Source organism: Pseudopipra pipra, chromosome Z (genome assembly GCF_036250125.1).
Source record: "Pseudopipra pipra isolate bDixPip1 chromosome Z, bDixPip1.hap1, whole genome shotgun sequence".
NCBI classification, from domain to species: domain Eukaryota; kingdom Metazoa; phylum Chordata; class Aves; order Passeriformes; family Pipridae; genus Pseudopipra; species Pseudopipra pipra.
The window spans coordinates 33,498,718-33,513,636 of record NC_087581.1 but is presented as its reverse complement, the minus strand read 5'-3'; the positions used below and the strand labels follow the sequence as shown (position 1 = coordinate 33,513,636).

At 42.5% G+C, this 14,919-nt stretch overlaps 1 protein-coding gene across 1 annotated transcript in view; it reads left to right on the top strand.

Annotated features, from left to right (window-relative positions):
* SLC24A2 (solute carrier family 24 member 2) overlaps nucleotides 1-14,919 on the top strand; it is a 151,814-nt gene that overhangs the window by 117,455 nt on the left and 19,440 nt on the right. The window lies entirely within an intron of this gene.

The following is a 14,919-nucleotide window of genomic DNA, read 5'->3' as shown; positions in this document are numbered from 1 at the left end:
AAATCCACAGCCCTGGTTGACCTAAGAAACAGTCTAGACATAACTCAGGTTCTCTGTTTGAAGTTTTGTTTTATATATTCCTGGGGTTTTCATCTTTTTTTCATCATAATTAGTATCTCAGTAGGCCATTTGTGCTTCTGTAACTCATCATACCCCTGAGAGAAGTGTGGTTTTGCTTACAGAAAATAGCAGCCTAAGGGACTAATGCCAACATGATGCTCCCTCAGGTTCGTTGCAGGTGCTGCCAGTTTGCCCCAGCTGGCGGCACAACTGACACCACTTTTAACCGTCTGTGGTATCATGTGGCAGCTGAACACAGAGTGGCAAGGTCAGCTCTGCAGGCACCACCAGGCATCATGGAAGGAGCAGAGAGCAACTGGCATAAGCAGGGCATCCTCAGTCATTTCCCAGTGGGTTTAAGCAAAGTCTGGACACCAACAGAAAGGTGAAGCTATGTACATGCACCCACTGCTGCACCTGCCCTGGTGAGCTCTACCACTCCTGCCTTACAGAGGGAAGTTGGAAAAGTGTATTGGCATAAAGGTGCTTTGGCACCTATTCCAGCTTGTCTAGAGCTGCTAAAGTCACAGACCTCAACATGCAGGTCTTGTGAGGTGACATTCTGGGAAGGGGCAAAAAAATTAAAATCTGCTAGCCACGAGGACTGCCACAAACTGCATCAGAAGTGGTGGGCACAGTGAACTCACAGAAAGGCACTAGTCTTGGGAAGTATTAAGGGAGGTGGATGGATGGAAACACAAACAGGTCATGTCCTCAGTGCATGAAAGATGGCTTATGTGGATTAATAACTGGTGCTAGCATGGTTCCTAAAGTTCTTATTTTCTTGGAATTACATTAATACCGAATGTCTGGTAGCAGGTGTGCTTGTGGACATTTGCAGGCAATTATCTCTGCTGACAACAGGGAGATAATAATAAACCTCCTAATGCAGGAGAGAACAAGGCACAAGCAAGCAAGCACACACATCAAGCAGGGCAGTACAACTCATTGTGTCCTTGTTCCAAATATATACTTCTCTTAACGTTACAGCAGCTGTTCTCCTCCCCAGCCAAAATCCCTGCTGTTCTTCCTTGAAAAAAAAGCATCCTCCTTTAGGCTGATTTCAATTCTGAATGTAAAGAAGAAGGGCAGTAATAGAGATAATAAAGAGTGCAGAAAATACTGACTACACTTGCCAGTACAGGGCAGGTACCTAAAAAAAGGTCAAGGTTTCTCTAGGCTCCTGCACCAGTCCCAGGTAGAGCAGCTGGGCTTTGCCTTTCATAATGAACTACGTAGGGGGTGGATTTTCACTTAGACTGGCACAGTGAACTTCCTCAGCCTCACCATATGCCTGTAAAGAGCTATGGATTGTGTTTTGCTTCTACACTAAGAATTCAACAGATTTCCTTCTACTGTTTACTATGTATCCTGGTTGCACGCCAAGTAACAGAACGTATCCCATCATTTCTGAGGAAGGGATGGTCCAGGTCCCTGGACCTGCAGGAGGGCTTTGGGTGAAAGCCCACGTCTGCTCAGCATTCAGAGCTACACAAAATCACTGTGCAACCTGCAACCTGCCAGCAGGCTGCAGGGAGAAACTTGTCCAGACTGGTTGCATCTGAAGGCATGGGCCTTGCTGATTTTTCCTCTGTGGACCACAAATGAGTCGGTAGCACAGTGAAAGAGGCATTGATGTCTTTGAGAAGCTTGGAAGGGGATTATGTCAGGCTCCACAGAACTAGAAACAGCAAAGGGAGAAGGCTCAATGAAACTTTCTTTCTCCTAAGTTGGAGTCTGGTTTTAATCTCAGTTAATGTGCAGCTAATTTGAATGAAATAACAACAGGAAAGTTGAATTGATATAGGACAGGTCATTTTTCTAGCCTAAACTTTACTTCTTCCTCAACTTCTCATTTATTGTGGGTAGAGTTAATCTGAGAAGATAATACCTTTATTTGGCTCCAGAAAAAGCAGTCTAACCAGAACTAGGAGAAATCAAGTGAGTGCATTTAAACTGGAGTTTCTGTGGATTTGGGAGACAACATCAGGGCATGTGAATTTGTTGCTAGAATGGTTGGCTTTGCATGCAAGTATGGAGGTATTTGCTGTGGGATAAATGCAATCCACTTTGCAAAATTGCAAACACCAAAATGGCAAACAAAAAGGATCTCATCTATCTGGAATACTTTAAATAGTGAAAATCTATGTTTGTTTCCACCAGAATTAAAAAATAGTTATTAAAAATATTTCTGGCCTTTGTTGTGTTTAGTGTCCTTCACCTGTAACAATGTCCCTTTAATTTACAGCCTCCCCTACCCGTGCCTCTCATAATAGAAGACACCGAGTTACAGGATGTCTGGCAACTTGTTTCACATATGGTACTGGAATATAGCTTATGCTGCAATTTTCAGGCATTCAGTGCTGATGTCTTTGCTTCCCTTGTATTACCTTCATCAGACTGATGCAGTAAATGTTTTGCTTGTGTAACTTGTCTTGCTTGCCTATTTTTTTAACATGTGAAGAGTAGCACAGTGAGTTCCTGAGGTTGAGGTTCCTCTTCTGCTTTTGTCCTCCACGTTATGAAATCGTTAATCACTTGTTTTGTTCAATTAATAGTCATCCTCCAGGGATGCTCATCTTTATGAGTTATGAGCATTTGCTCTAGAGCAAAACCCTCCCCTGACATAAGGTGTCTGTTATCTGTGGGCTATGACAAGAAGAGATACAGAAACCTATGGGAGAGGCCCTGTTAACATCTTTTTGTCCTTACCCCCTACTAACTGGGATGCGTTAGCTAACATAGGATGAAAATCCAGCAGAACAAACACATGTTTTTATTAGACTGAAACAGTTTTTAGACTGTAAAAATCAAATGCTACTGGAAACCAACATATATTTAATTTTCCACTGCAATATATGGTAAATAACAGATCTTACTTTGCCAAAACAGGTTTGAGGTAGGTGACTTGACTAATAGCATTCCTGCCACTGACTCATCTTTAATCTGATACCACATGCTCCAGCAAGCATTTCAGCTTTCTGTTCACAGCAGCATGAATAAGAACACATGAGGACTGATGGTTTCTCCTCCCTGAGATACCTACCCAAAGCAATACATCGTACATTTCCATAATTCCCAGTGGTTTCACATGGCTGTCTGAAGGAAGGTATTTCTGTTGCAGATAAATAATGTTCAGACCTTGAAGCTGAAGAAGTGCTGTGAGTTCTCCAAACTATGGGATGTTATCTGGGTCAAGGGCAATACTGATAATCATAGGATTCACAGAAGGAAGGGAAAAAATGATCCTTGAGTAGCTCTGAAGAACAATCTATTCATTTTACCTTCAGTGCATTTGTCAGGAGGACAATGGGGAAAAGTTCAGGCAGGAGATTTCAATGACAGGGCTCTCTATAGCCCTCAGATCAAAGCCATAGACAGCACAGCTCTGCTGCTTGAGTGATGATCACACTGTAGTTGCAAACAGAAGAGGTCAGGGAGAGAATACAAAAGGGAGAGATTTCTGCATGACACAGTCCTTTGTCTTGTTTCTGTCAGGACTATACTTCTTTATCACCTTTGACTTGTCTGCATTACTCCCACTGGAATCTGTATTCTCTTTAATTTTGTAGTGCAGCCTGAGTTAACAACCAAGCTAACTTATTTCACATTCTAAGCAGCCTCTACAGGACTGGCCTTGCCCTCAGTGAGAGCAAAATCTCCATGGGCTTCACACTAGGGGGTGAACTAGATACATGAAGAGTGAGCCTAAAGGAGTGACTTTGTGTCTTACTTGTTGGACTGCTACTTTCAGAGATTGTATAAAGAGATCTAAGAGCAAGACAAATGCATTAGTGCCAAGGGGAGATTAAAACTACACACAGATGGGTACAATTTGTGCAGTACTTCTTCATGAACAAAAGGTCTGGGAAGGCTGTACATTAAGTTCAAATTCATTATATTGCTGTAGGAAAAAAAAAAAAAGGATAAAATGCATCCTGTGGAATGGTAATTGCTGATTTTAGAAAATTACCTCAGTCTTCCAAGGTGTCATGAAGAAATATCGTGGAACTAGGAACTCTGCTGTAGTCAAAACAACAGGGAATGACTAGCAAACACATTTCCAGTATTTCAGTTGTCCCTGTTTTCTTTAGAAGTCCAATATGATTTCCTTAGAAAACATGATAGGATGCCTGCCCTTGTGCCTCTCCCAGCCAGGACGTTTTCTTGTATTTTATTTATTGGCTAGTTTCACTCAGGTTTGACAGAAAGGTGAGGATCACAAAAGCAATTCCCATGAGCTTCAAGGAAGCAGCTATCTTAGTGAAGAGTGAATAGTTGCTATGAAGTGCCTCTCTTTAAAAAGATGTAAATCACCTTCTGCACTTTTAGACATAGAGAATTCATGGGAGGAAGAGCCTGAGACATTACAAATACTTCAATGACATGAGGTCTTTCAATCTGTAAAGCAGAGAACTGTTCTAAGTTCAACTTCTCCAGCTTGTGGAGCTCCATATGTCCACTTTATCTGGCTGGCTGGCTGGCTTTTATACTAATTAAAGCCTTTTCTGTATCAGCAGTCATAAAAGTAGTGTATGTGGGTTAGCAAAACTGTGGAGCACTGGAAGGTATGGTTCTGAAGACACAGGTTGCCTGCTACAAGATCGTGCCCAGCATCCCCAGGCTGGGGCTGAGGCAGGCCTGGTGGAAACTGCCAGCCATAAGCCAGCAGCAAGGGGAGGAGGACTGCTAGTTTTCCCAGATGATCATTCCCCAGTAGGGCTAACAGTTTAGCAGTGCTGTGTATACAGTCAGTCTCCTGAGAGGAAGGATTGTAAGAACTTTTGAACAACAAGAAAAACCCAACCTGAATATCAGGGCAGCTTTCCAGCCACTCTGCCCCAAACCTGTAGTACTGCATGGGGTTGTTGTGATCCAGGGGCAGGACCTGACATTTGGCCTTGTTGAACATCATACAACTGGCCTCAGCCCACTGATCCAGCCTGTCCAGATCCCTCTGCAAAGCCTTCCTACCCTCCAGCAGATCAACACTCCCACCCAACTTGGTGTCATCCATAAGTTTACTGAGGATACACTTGATCCCCTCTTCCAGATCATCAGTAAACATATTGAACAGGACTGGCTCCAATACTGAGCCCTGGGGGACTCCAGTAGTGACTGGATGCCAGCTGGATGTAATACCATTTGCCACCACTCTCTGGGCCTGGTCATCCAGTTCTTAACCCAGTAAAGTCCAAGCCATGGGATGCCAGCTTTTCCAGGAGAGTGCAGTGGGAGACAGTATCAAAGCCTTTGCTGAAGCCCAGGTGGACTACATCCACAGCCTTCCCCTCATCCACTAGTTGGGTCACCTGCCTTTCCAAAATCCATGCTCCTGTATGTGCAACGTGATCACCCTCAAGATTATTTGTTCCATAACCCATCATCGGTGACAATGTTCCCCTTTGTATTCAATAGAGAATGGAGATTTTCCTTGGCCTTCCTTTTTATTGTTGATGTATTTTTGAAAACATTGTTTATTACCTTTTACAGCTGAAGGCAGATTTAGTTCTTGTTGTCTAGAGGTTTGAGTTCTAATTTTCTCTCTATGCATCGTAATTTGTACTGATACGGTTCGTGTGAAGACAACACAGACTTAAATGATGAAATATTTGAGTGATTTGGATGGAACTAGAATGTCTGTCAGACTGAACTATTCTCTCTTACTCTTACTCTCTGATGAACAACAACATCCATATGACAGTCATATGATTGATGATAAACATAGCACAAATAGACTGTGCCAATGAAGAGGCAAAAGTACCATAATGATGACCTCCTCGTTGCTTGGATTCAACCCTCCACTGATCATGTGCCACTTAGTCAGAAACCCAAACCATTACGGTCTTTACAGCCTGTCTCTATCACATGCAAGGTCAAGTTCTCGTGTTTGTCTGCTCTCTTCAGTGACATCTAATAGAACATGAGTGATATCTGCAAGATCCCATTCTCAGAGAGCAACACTCTTCTCCTGGAACTGTGGAGGGGAACAGTTAACAAAAAGAGTTTTGGAACAGTAGATGGAGTGGCTGGGCTATATGTAAAGTGTTTAGATGCTACAGCAGTTAACAGCTATCAGTCCCATCCTTTCCCTCACCATACAGCTAATACAAAATGGACAGCTACTCCACACTTCCTCTGGTTTTTGTAAGGTGACATATTGAAAAAACACTTTTGAAGTCCTGCATCCTATATCAGGGTCCCTATCACTGGCTTTCATAGCTGAGTGATGAGAGGTACCGCAAGTACTTCTGTATCCATCAGGAGTGTAAAATCATCCAATTCTAAAAACCCCCCAAACCTCTTCTTTGAGAAACAAGGAAGTAACTATGTTACATGATAAAAATATTGTAAAGAAGTTTCATCTTCTCTATCAGCTAGCATGAATTTTGATACTCAGACACTGTGGTACTTACAGAAAACAATGTCATTTTTTTAAATGCTGTGACCTTATAAAATCTTTCTGCTTTTAGAGCAAGGTCCAGAACTGTACAACCTTTTCAGATGCACATTTATACAGTCACAAATAATGCAATACATGCTTGCATTCACCTCAGACAGTTTTCTGTTGTATGAGTCATCCTTTTCCTAGTATGGACATTTGGGGTCAGATAAGGGAGGAACAATGGGAACAGTGAAAAAAATGGTTTCACTGCCGAATATTTAAAAGTTTTTTCCATTAGGATGTACAGTGTGATTAGTGCTAGGTACAGTTTAAGGGTCAATCACATATTCCATTATGCCAGTTTTTCATAAAAAAGGAACAAAGAGTTGGTTCCTCACAGAGAGAGCCTGATGTGAGCTCTCATGAAGTACCTAAACTGGCTGGCATTCAGCTGCAAACCTATCATTGCTTTCAAAGCTGTTTACACAGTCAAGGGATTTTTTTCTATGTATTTTTTCATACTATCAAGATGCTATCATCCCCCCATTATAGTTAAATGATATAGAAAAAAAAGCAGTTCTTACTGCAGTTCTGTCCTTTCCATTTTTGATTCCAGCTGAGATACTAAAGAGGCTGAAATTCCAAGGATGCAATTACTTCCTAAACGCTGTTTAGCTTCTAGAAATAACAGCATATGGGGCCTTTTCTCTGATACAATACTTTTATCTGCCACAAATGCCAGTCAGGCGTGGCAGATGAAAACATTTTCATGATTTTCCCTGGTCTGTCTTTCTCTCTATGTTATCTTTGTCAATGCCCTGCCTAGGATAAGGTTAGATCACTGCAGTGACCAGCAAGATCACAGATAATAAACTGTATTAATAATGCCATATCTAAGCTTCCCAAAAGGAAGCAGTAATATTAACAGATTCTCTACTGTAAATAAGTTGTGGTTAATTAAAATTGTAAGAATTATTTGCTTATCTAAATGCTCAGCTTTATTAGAAAAAAGTCATAGAGCTTTAGAGCAGAAACCAATCCTTGCAACCAATTGCTGGCCAGGATAAAACATGCATTTTTAAATTATCTTCATTATTTTTCATTATTGTAGATAATTCTCAGCTATAAAACAGTGAGCTATAGTCCGATAGACAGATCTTAAGTTGTATTCCTCAGTTTTCCGAGTATAAAAATACTATAAAAAACCCAAACTCTCACACTTCACAATTAAATTCGGAAGCTCCCAGTTACAAGGTATATTTGAGGTCAAGCATCCATCACAGTTTGATGGAGGACTGGTCCTTCGTATAAATGACAGCAACGTGCAGCATTAAGATAACACAGTCTTTATGAAGAAGCTGATCCCCCTTCATGTTAGGCAAAGCACCCCCTGTGAAAAGGTCTTTATATGATGGCTTACACTAAAATTTATTATCTTTTTTATATTCAGGTCCAATGTATATTAGTGTCTTTAGGCATTTCTATGCTGCTGAACACTGCAGCCACCAAGTACCACCAGGTATCAGCAAGTTAGAAGGTATTGTGTAGCTCTGCTGTCTTTATCAGTTTTCAGTGCTGCAATCACTGACACAGTGGTTGCACAGAAAGAGAACTTAAGATTGAATAACTGCTAGCATAGGTATTAGTTTGAAAGCCAGGACACAGTAGTTTTTTTTGCTGCAGTGATTAAGAGAGACAGGAAAAGAGGAGAAATACAAAGATATCAAATTGTGAAAGTACCTATCAGGTTAACAAGCAAAATAGATAACCAGCATGGAAAGATTTGAAGAAAAAGCACCAAGCAGTGAAATCAAAGCACAGGGCTGTTGTGCCACATGGTTTCTGATTGCAAAACATCACAAAAGTGCTCACCAACATTAGTTATGATACCATGGGTTATTTTCCTTTCCTATGTATTTTACTCCTTGCAGCGCTTCTCCCTTTCTGCAGACAAGCTAAAAGTGGTATCGTCAACACACATCATAGCTCTTTCCTGGTGTACCAGGCTTCATTCCTCCTCAGGCTAATTATCCCTTTTCCCTCAGAGGTAATACACACTACTGTCCATCACAGTTCAGGAAGTGACAAAAAATGAACACAGACCATGAAAAAAGAAGCAAGCACTTGTTAGAAGATGATGTAGCCTTGGTGCTCTGTAAGGTGCTGCAGTGTTAGTAAACCTCTTCCCCTCCCTTGTACTGTGGAGAAGACATGAGCCACTCACCCAGTTTGCTCCTCATGATCTTAACTGAGCAAAGACTTCCTGTGGTAGAAAGCCAGTGCAATGATCTTTGTCTTTAAACCCTTTATAAGTGCACCTTCATTTGACAAAGGCATAGCACTACAGCATGAAAAGAAACATGCACTATCTGGGAATCGACATCATGCTACAGTTCAGAGACCAGAATACCCAAGCCAGAGAGGTTCTGGCCTCCTCATTCATTATCCTGAATGGATGAATGATAGGTCACTCAAACTTCTTGATGGCATACCTCTATTCCGTGATTGTGATATATGGTTTCATAAAAATAACATGGACTATTGACTTCGGGCTCAAAGGTGTAGTGCTTATTTTAAAGCAAGGAATGGAAACATTATAAGAGTACGTGAGCTAACACCAGAAAGAAGCCTCATTTTCCAAAGTTTAAAATAGTGTAGCATTTTGACACAAACCTCTTCATGATCTTGGGCATAGACTCTCAGTAACCTATATAGCTCCTGCCTGTCTTGACTTCATACCTGGTCCTCAGATATCTAACACACAGGAGAGTGTTGCTGTCACCTGCAAGCAGTGAGCCAAAGCTGGAGAGCAGCACATCAGCAAGACTCTGCAAGTATGGGACATGGTTACCGTAGCATTTCAGAGGATTCACACAAACACATATTTGAGTATGCCAGAGCAGTCCTTGGTATGTGGTATCGTGGTATGCTTTTAAAGGCATTGGAACCCTCTCCCTAACTACATGCTACCAGAGGCAGGATTTCCATTGACTTTCAAAAGTCAGACAGCACTTTAACACAGCCACGAAAATCGATTCAGCAGCTCTTCCTAACAGTACAGCTTCATGAATACCAGGAAAAAATACAAGTTAGGGTATCTGGAGATAGAGACTTTCTGTCATAGGTTTACTTGTTCTAAAAAAAACAAAGGGGGAATTATTTTTTTTTCTTTCCCCTGCATCGCTGTAAAAGAAAGATGTTGAATGGGGGAGGGTGGTTTGCCTTGGATGATTGATCCACACAAAAGAACTAACCAGCAGATCCACATTCCGAGTTGATGGCCCTCCAAAGACTGTGGGAAGGGGTGATGAGTTGTTTTTTTTTTTCCCTCTCCTCAGAAACGGGAGGCACTTCACTTTTGCCCTTACTCAGGGAAAGGTGTGTGTTGGAGGGGTCCGAGGTTCACTTTTGTTTTCGGCCTGGTCATCTGGTTGTTTTCTGTTCCTGGCTTGCCTCTGCCTTCCTGCACCCTGTTTTGCCCCCAGCCCAGATCTGCTCAGACTTCATCGGAGAGGCTTGACCCACCTGCAGAGGAACCTTTTGGGGAGCAGATTGCCCTTTCTCTCCTCTGCTCCCATGTTAGCAGCAGCGTGTGTCCATCAACGAAAGGCGGGGGAATCCCGGCCACAGTCAGCTGCAGACAGCGTGAGTTTTGTGGGGAAGAGCCCCCTTTTTCCCCTTTTCCCCTCCCCCTCCCCGGTGGAGGGGGAAATCTCCATTTTCGGCTTCTCCTGCTCCAGGGCCTCACACAGCGACCGCCAGAGCCCAACAGCGCCCCCTGCCGGCCAACGCTGAGCAACTGCAGGCTCTGCTCCTCCAGTGACCCAACAGCGCCCCCTGCCGGCCGTGGTTAGAATCGCGCTAAAAGGCAGAAATTACTGAACTGTTTCCTTGTTGAAGGGGACTTTTGGGTACAGGATCATTGTTTAGTTGATTTTGTGTTCTTTTGTTTTTCTCCCAATACACATATATCCTTTAATAAATGGCTGTTATTTTTTTTTCTTTCTCCATACTTCCTCAATTGGAGCCTCTTAATTTCAGATTTACAATTGCTTAGAGGAAGGAGTTTGGTCTTCCTCATAACTCATCCTCCTTAGCAAAACACTTCAGTCTCATTAAACTGAGACACTTCGGGACACGGTATAGTGACATCATAAGTAACAAAGCTAAAGATTTCTGAGAAAAGTCAGAAGTATTAAAACCAGTGCATATGAGGGCAAACAGCAGAGCAGGGCAAGTTATGATCCTGCTCATGGGTTTAACATTTCAGTCTTTCAGTGGCCCTAATAACACCCAAGAGTTTACAGAAACGATAAACCATCACATTTTACAAAACTGTCAAGGGCAGGTTCTGGAAACAGATTGCTTCAGTCCAAATTTTGATTTAAACTACTTTTTATGTCACGACCTCTTTATTTTTTCCAAATAACATAATGGGACTTCAAAGATAGCTACCAGATAGCCCTTTTTCTAGATCAGGGCTTATTCACATTACGGAAGTGGATTAGTAAAATCATGTGATTACACTTGTTTTTATAATAAGACATAATATGCATCACTAATTTAATGAGTCACTTCTGCCATGGTTTTTTGTGGGTTTTGGTTTTTTGTTTGCTTGGTTTTCAGGTTTCTTTTATGGCTTAATTCAGAAGGGAGGGCTAAGGTAGCATCTTCTCACCCTTTGTCTGCAGTTCACAAAGGTGGCAGTTAGCTGGCATGTTACTAGGATGCTTCTGTGCTGTTAAAGCCCTGACTCAGCCAGACATGTGAGTGCAGGACCAGCAGGGAGCCTTCCCCTACTGCATCTTTCTTCATCGTACTGTACCAATGTGCTGGTAGTAAAAGGCTTGCGGTTTGTTTACCCACTGGTCCCTTCTGCTTGTGTGATCAGAACAGAGGGAAAATGTGTGTATTGGAGCACTGGAAGTTCTGAACAATAGGCTAGACAAAAATCTTCCTCAGACATTTTTGAAGGGTTGAGCCTACTTTTGAGCTGCTAGTGATTTACATGACTTCCTGAGAACCTTTCTGGCCTTGTTTTGCTATAATTTCATGAGAGAAAACTTTATACATTGCTTTTGCTGTCTTGATCAACTTCTTTACTTTTAGAAAACAGATTAGCAATTACCAAAGGCAGTTCAGGCACTGGGGTCAGCATGATAGACTACATCACACTTCTCTATAGAGATACATGCAGCTGTGACAGTACGATATGAAACACTGAGTTATCTGTTTGCCTAGGACACTGCAGTCCTTGTTCAGCGCACTGCAAGCTGAGAAGCAGACCATAGCCCTGCAGACAGACATATAAGGAGTGCATCACTTCAAAATGTGTTCACATGGAGAATCACACTGCAGCATAACAAAAAAGTAGGTCATCTTCCCTTCTCTGCAGTCCTCTTGCAACTCCCACTTTTGGTTTGAGGTTTTTCCCTTCCCAATCTCTCCCTAAGCAGCTGTCTGCTCTTGTCAATAGAACATCTTCCCTGAACTGATCTCACAGCCCTTTTTTTGCCACAGATGTCTAGCAAGGCAACTTGTTTAGCATCTCATCTTTTAAGTAATTTCTCCAAGTAGTCGTTAATGTCAGTAATGGGTATCCCTTCTGTGCAAACACAATATCCATCCTTGTGCAAATTTTGCCCTCTGGTTCATTGTTTAAATATGCACTCTTTTCTTTCTTTCTTTCAGAAAACAGTTTCTTACAGGCCATGTCACTCACTTGGCACTGTAAACTAGCATCTGCAAGGGTTGTAGCTTCCTTCTCCATGGAGAAAGAGCACCTGACACAATGTGTTGTAGCTTCCTTCTCCATGGAGAAAGAGCACCTGACACAATGTGTTGTAGCTTCCTTCTCCATGGAGAAAGAGCACCTGACACAATGTGCCTCTCCTTGAATGCTGTATGCAGTTTTGGGCACCGCAATACAGGAAAGATATTAAGCTCTTAGAAAGAGTCCAAAGGAGGGCAATAAAGATGGTGAAGGGCCTTGAGGAGAAGCTGTATGAAGAGAGGCTGAAGTCACTTGGTCTGTTCAGCCCAGAGAAGAACAGACGGAAGGTAGACCTCACTGCAGTTACAACTTCCTCCTCGTGAGGGGCAGAGGAGGGGCAGACACTGATCTCTTCTCCCTGGTGACCAGCGACAGGACCTGAGGGAATGGCCTGATGCCGTGTCAGGGAAGGTTTAAGTTGGATATTAGGAACATGTTTTTCACCCAGAGGGTGGTTGGGCACTGGAACAGGCTTCCCAGGGAAGTGATCACAGCACCAAGCCTGACAGATTTCAAGAAGTGTTTGGACAATGCTCTCAGGCACATGGCATGACTTTTGGGGATGGTCCTGTGTAGCACTAAGGGTTGGACTCAATGAACCTTGTGGGTCCCTTCCAACTTAGCATAATCTGTGATTCTGTGAAATGATACATTACATAGTGAAGTCCTACTCAATGTAAATATTGAGTGTATTTAGTATTTTAGAGCAACCTTTATCTTTTCACAATAATGTCTACTTTTTTATCTAATTGCTTTTGCTTTCATTTTTTACCTAATGTGGTTGCTTAGGATGTGTCTTTTAACACTGGAATTGTTCATGCCATGACAGTATTGCACTGCTTTTTCTTGACCAAAATACGTTTTATCTTTTATCCAGTCCCATGAAAGTCATTCAGAGACAATTTCCAGATTCTTTAGCTTGCTTGAACTCTGCATGTTCGCCACTAATTCCAAGGTTATTGTCTCAGTTTAACGAGACAGGCGTGTTCACTAAGGAGAGTGAGTTATGAAGAAGACTAAGCTCCTCCCTCTAAGCAACTGTAAATTCAAAATTAAGGGGCTTCAGTTGAGGAAATGTGGAGAGAAAAAAAAAACAGCCAATAATTAAAAAAAATATTTTTAAAAAATAGGTAACACAACAAAAGAATGAAAACAAACAAACAAACAGAATCCCGCAACCAAATTCCCACCAAAAAGAGTTAAGTACATTCCGTCTTTTGGCACAATTCTAACCACGACTGGCAGGGGACGCTGTTGGATCTCCAGAGAAGCAGAGCCTGCAGTTGCTCTCCAGCCGCTGGCAGAGTTCTGGCCACCACCATGCGGGGCCCGGTGCGCAGGAGCAGCCGAATGCGGACCCCCGCCAACAGAAGGGGAAAGGAGAAGGGGAGAAGATAGTCTTCCTGTTGACTCACACTGTTACTGGTGACTGGAAACTCCTCTTCCTCGTCAATGGACACAAGCTCCCTGCTATCAAAGGCTGGCTCTGGCTGGGATCCCATTTTTTTCATCGATGGGTGCAAGCTGCTGCTGACTTAGGGAAGGAGGAGCTTTTCCCCTCAAAGGTTCCTCTGCAGATGGCACTGGCTTTCTGATGAATCTGAGGCAAGTCCAGCCAGAGCAGGACCTGAGGAACTGGAGATGAACTGGGACGTCCCTTGGGGCCAGAAGAAGCCACTCACTCAGGGGGAAAAAAAAAAAAAAAAAAAAAAAAAAAAAAATCCCTGAGCTCTTTCTCTGCAGACACACCCTCCCAGAGTCGGAGCAAAAGTAAAAAAAATTGCCACCTCCAGAGGAAAAAAAACTTACCTCCTCCCACAGTCTTCTGAGGCCCATTAGCTTGGAATGTGGGCCCATTATCCAGTCCTTTTGTGTGTGTGTTCACTCTAGCCACCTCCTCCCTCTCCCTTGATCAACACTTTTCTTTCACAGCGGTAAAGGGAAAAAATTCCAAGCAGGGATTTTTTTCCCCTTCTTTTTTACAAACAAGAAAACCTATGACATTATCCACCCCTAATTTTTTCCCATACTGCCACACTTTATCAAATTAAACCTTTGAACTATATACATACATACATTACCTCAACTATATACATATTACAAATATTTACATACAAATACAGGCACAGCGTTATGGACAGTTCACCCAAAAATGAGGTCCCCTTGAGGTATACACCATGTTTCTCCATCTTCCTGCATTATCCACCACGTGCAGCCTGCTCCTTGAGCAAAAACTATCCCATGAATGGGTTTGCCTCTGCTTTGTGTGTGTTACAGCAAGTGATTCCTCTATCTCTGGAACAGAAGCCTGTGAAATTTCTTCCAAGTGTAAGTAGCTCCTGATGCTTCAGCTGCTACAAACCACAAGACAATCCAGAACTTGGGCATTGCTTGCATTTCCTTCCTGGGTAAGTTCTCCATTATTTTAACAACAGCTCGTTTCAGTGGCCTGGCTTCCCTATCTGACCATCTTTTGCACAACTTGTAGGAAATTGTCTCCAAGGCCTTCCCTCTGTCAGATTTCATCAAAATGAGCCTGGAGCTCTGAAATGACCAGAGAAACGCCATGGTTTAATGATGTTTCCTTAGCCTCCTTGGGAAACCATGTCAATAAAACTCCAGATAAGAGCAGACTGAGTGACAGGATAGTATATGAGCTACGCCACTAGCTGTTTTTGACTCTTAAACAGAAACAGACATT